Here is a 5000-nt window from a genome sequence, read left to right as displayed (position 1 = left end):
CCCGAGGTCCATGCGGGAAATCAGAGCTCCCTTCTGGGACTCAGATGAGACGAGCTCCATGCTGGAAGTCAAAGCCCCATGCTTAATGCCCGAGGTCCATGCGGGAAATCAGAGCTCCCTTCCGGGACTCAGATGAGACGAGCTCCATGCTGGAAGTCAGAGCTTAATGCCAGAGGTCCATGCGGGAAATCAGAGCTCCCTTCTGGGACTCAGATGAGACGAGCTCCATGCTGGAAGTCAGAGCGTAATGCCAGAGGTCCATGCGGGAAATCAGAGCTCCCTTCCGGGACTCAGATGAGACGAGCTCCATGCTGGAAGTCATAGCTTAATGCCAGAGGTCCATGCGGGAAATCAGAGCTCCCTTCCGGGACTCAGATGAGACGAGCTCCATGCTGGAAGTGAGAGCCCCATGCCTAATGCCCGAGGTCCATGCGGGAAATCAGAGCTCCCTTCTGGGACTCAGATGAGACGAGCTCCATGCTGGAAGTCAGAGCGTAATGCCAGAGGTCCATGCGGGAAATCAGAGCTCCCTTCTGGGACTCAGATGAGACGAGCTCCATGCTGGAAGTCAGCGCTCCATGCTTAATGCCCGAGGTCCATGCGGGAAATAAGAGCTCCCTTCTGGGACTCAGATGAGACGAGCTCCATGCTGGAAGTCAGAGCTTAATGCCAGAGGTCCATGCGGGAAATAAGAGCTCCCTTCTGGGACTCAGATGAGACGAGCTCCATGCTGGAAGTCAGAGCCCCATGCTTAATGCCCGAGGTCCATGCGGGAAATCAGAGCTCCCTTCCGGGACTCAGATGAGACGAGCTCCATGCTGGAAGTGAGAGCCCCATGCCTAATGCCCGAGGTCCATGCGGGAAATCAGAGCTCCCTTCTGGGACTCAGATGAGACGAGCTCCATGCAAGCCAAAGATCCCAAAATGCAGCGGCACTAAGTCCCAGCCTGGACCCCAAAACGGACCATCATGTATTCCAAAATGCAGCGGCACTCAGTCCCAAAACGGACCCGCATGGATCCCAAAATGCAGCGGCACTCAGGCCCAGCAAAGTACCAGCACGCATCCCAAAATGTCACAAAGTCGCCTATCCGGAGCTCACGCAAAGCATCTTGCACAGTCTCAGCAAAGCCCAGCATTCATCCCAAAATGTAACAAAGTAGCCTTAATGCCCGAGGTCCATGCGGGAAATCAGAGCTCCCTTCCGGGTCTCAGATGAGACGAGCTCCATGCTGGAAGTCAGCGCTCCATGCTTAATGCCCGAGGTCCATGCGGGAAATAAGAGCTCCCTTCCGGGTCTCAGATGAGACGAGCTCCATGCTGGAAGTCAGAGCTTAATGCCAGAGGTCCATGCGGGAAATAAGAGCTCCCTTCTGGGACTCAGATGAGACGAGCTCCATGCTGGAAGTCAGAGCTTAATGCCCGAGGTCCATGCGGGAAGTCAGAGCTCCCTTCTGGGACTCAGATGAGACGAGCTCCATGCTGGAAGTCAAAGCCCCATGCTTAATGCCCGAGGTCCATGCGGGAAATCAGAGCTCCCTTCCGGGACTCAGATGAGACGAGCTCCATGCTGGAAGTCAGAGCTCCATGCTTAATGCCCGAGGTCCATGCAGGAAGTCAGAGCTCCCTTCTGGGACTCAGATGAGACGAGCTCCATGCTGGAAGTCAGAGCTTAATGCCAGAGGTCCATGCGGGAAATCAGAGCTCCCTTCCAGGACTCAGATGAGACGAGCTCCATGCTGGAAGTCAGAGCGTAATGCCAGAGGTCCATGCGGGAAATCAGAGCTCCCTTCTGGGACTCAGATGAGACGAGCTCCATGCAAGCCAAAGATCCCAAAATGCAGCGGCACTAAGTCCCAGCCTGGACCCCAAAACGGACCATCATGTATTCCAAAATGCAGCGGCACTCAGTCCCAAAACGGACCCGCATGGATCCCAAAATGCAGCGGCACTCAGTCCCAGCAAAGTACCAGCACGCATCCCAAAATGTCACAAAGTCGCCTATCCGGAGCTCACGCAAAGCATCTTGCACAGTCTCAGCAAAGCCCAGCATTCATCCCAAAATGTAACAAAGTAGCCTTAATGCCCGAGGTCCATGCGGGAAATCAGAGCTCCCTTCTGGGACTCAGATGAGACGAGCTCCATGCTGGAAGTCAAAGCCCCATGCTTAATGCCCGAGGTCCATGCGGGAAATCAGAGCTCCCTTCTGGGACTCAGATGAGACGAGCTCCATGCTGGAAGTCAAAGCCCCATGCTTAATGCCCGAGGTCCATGCGGGAAATCAGAGCTCCCTTCTGGGACTCAGATGAGACGAGCTCCATGCTGGAAGTCAGAGCGTAATGCCAGAGGTCCATGCGGGAAATCAGAGCTCCCTTCTGGGACTCAGATGAGACGAGCTCCATGCAAGCCAAAGATCCCAAAATGCAGCGGCACTCAGTCCCAAAACGGACCCGCATGGATCCCAAAATGCAGCGGCACTCAGTCCCAGCAAAGTACCAGCACGCATCCCAAAATGTCACAAAGTCGCCTATCCGGAGCTCACGCAAAGCATCTTGCACAGTCTCAGCAAAGCCCAGCATTCATCCCAAAATGTAACAAAGTAGCCTTAATGCCCGAGGTCCATGCGGGAAATCAGAGCTCCCTTCCGGGACTCAGATGAGACGAGCTCCATGCTGGAAGTGAGAGCCCCATGCCTAATGCCCGAGGTCCATGCGGGAAATCAGAGCTCCCTTCCGGGTCTCAGATGAGACGAGCTCCATGCTGGAAGTCAGCGCTTAATGCCAGAGGTCCATGCGGGAAATCAGAGCTCCCTTCTGGGACTCAGATGAGACGAGCTCCATGCTGGAAGTCAAAGCCCCATGCTTAATGCCCGAGGTCCATGCGGGAAATCAGAGCTCCCTTCTGGGACTCAGATGAGACGAGCTCCATGCTGGAAGTCAAAGCCCCATGCTTAATGCCCGAGGTCCATGCGGGAAATCAGAGCTCCCTTCTGGGACTCAGATGAGACGAGCTCCATGCTGGAAGTCAAAGCCCCATGCTTAATGCCCGAGGTCCATGCGGGAAATCAGAGCTCCCTTCTGGGACTCAGATGAGACGAGCTCCATGCTGGAAGTCAGCGCTCCATGCTTAATGCCCGAGGTCCATGCGGGAAATAAGAGCTCCCTTCTGGGACTCAGATGAGACGAGCTCCATGCTGGAAGTCAGAGCTTAATGCCAGAGGTCCATGCGGGAAATCAGAGCTCCCTTCTGGGACTCAGATGAGACGAGCTCCATGCTGGAAGTCAGAGCGTAATGCCAGAGGTCCATGCGGGAAATCAGAGCTCCCTTCCGGGACTCAGATGAGACGAGCTCCATGCTGGAAGTGAGAGCTTAATGCCCGAGGTCCATGCGGGAAATCAGAGCTCCCTTCTGGGACTCAGATGAGACGAGCTCCATGCTGGAAGTCAGAGCGTAATGCCAGAGGTCCATGCGGGAAATCAGAGCTCCCTTCTGGGACTCAGATGAGACGAGCTCCATGCAAGCCAAAGATCCCAAAATGCAGCGGCACTCAGTCCCAAAACGGACCCGCATGGATCCCAAAATGCAGCGGCACTCAGTCCCAGCAAAGTACCAGCACGCATCCCAAAATGTCACAAAGTCGCCTATCCGGAGCTCACGCAAAGCATCTTGCACAGTCTCAGCAAAGCCCAGCATTCATCCCAAAATGTAACAAAGTAGCCTTAATGCCCGAGGTCCATGCGGGAAATCAGAGCTCCCTTCCGGGACTCAGATGAGACGAGCTCCATGCTGGAAGTGAGAGCCCCATGCCTAATGCCCGAGGTCCATGCGGGAAATCAGAGCTCCCTTCCGGGTCTCAGATGAGACGAGCTCCATGCTGGAAGTCAGAGCTTAATGCCAGAGGTCCATGCGGGAAATAAGAGCTCCCTTCTGGGACTCAGATGAGACGAGCTCCATGCTGGAAGTCAGAGCCCCATGCTTAATGCCCGAGGTCCATGCGGGAAATCAGAGCTCCCTTCTGGGACTCAGATGAGACGAGCTCCATGCTGGAAGTCAAAGCCCCATGCTTAATGCCCGAGGTCCATGCGGGAAATCAGAGCTCCCTTCTGGGACTCAGATGAGACGAGCTCCATGCTGGAAGTCAGAGCTTAATGCCAGAGGTCCATGCGGGAAATAAGAGCTCCCTTCTGGGACTCAGATGAGACGAGCTCCATGCTGGAAGTCAGAGCCCCATGCTTAATGCCCGAGGTCCATGCGGGAAATCAGAGCTCCCTTCTGGGACTCAGATGAGACGAGCTCCATGCTGGAAGTCAAAGCCCCATGCTTAATGCCCGAGGTCCATGCGGGAAATCAGAGCTCCCTTCTGGGACTCAGATGAGACGAGCTCCATGCTGGAAGTCAGAGCTTAATGCCCGAGGTCCATGCGGGAAATCAGAGCTCCCTTCTGGGACTCAGATGAGACGAGCTCCATGCTGGAAGTCAAAGCCCCATGCTTAATGCCCGAGGTCCATGCGGGAAATCAGAGCTCCCTTCTGGGACTCAGATGAGACGAGCTCCATGCTGGAAGTCAAAGCCCCATGCTTAATGCCCGAGGTCCATGCGGGAAATAAGAGCTCCCTTCTGGGACTCAGATGAGACGAGCTCCATGCTGGAAGTCAGAGCTCCATGCTTAATGCCCGAGGTCCATGCGGGAAATCAGAGCTCCCTTCCGGGTCTCAGATGAGACGAGCTCCATGCTGGAAGTCAGAGCTTAATGCCAGAGGTCCATGCGGGAAATCAGAGCTCCCTTCTGGGACTCAGATGAGACGAGCTCCATGCAAGCCAAAGATCCCAAAATGCAGCGACACTAAGTCCCAGCCTGGACCCCAAAACGGACCATCATGTATTCCAAAATGCAGCGGCACTCAGTCCCAAAACGGACCCGCATGGATCCCAAAATGCAGCGGCACTCAGTCCCAGCAAAGTACCAGCACGCATCCCAAAATGTCACAAAGTCGCCTATC

The sequence above is a fragment of the Phycodurus eques genome, unplaced genomic scaffold, assembly GCF_024500275.1.
Source record: "Phycodurus eques isolate BA_2022a unplaced genomic scaffold, UOR_Pequ_1.1 contig_351, whole genome shotgun sequence".
Lineage (NCBI taxonomy): Eukaryota > Metazoa > Chordata > Actinopteri > Syngnathiformes > Syngnathidae > Phycodurus > Phycodurus eques.
Note: the sequence above shows the minus strand (reverse complement) of the source record.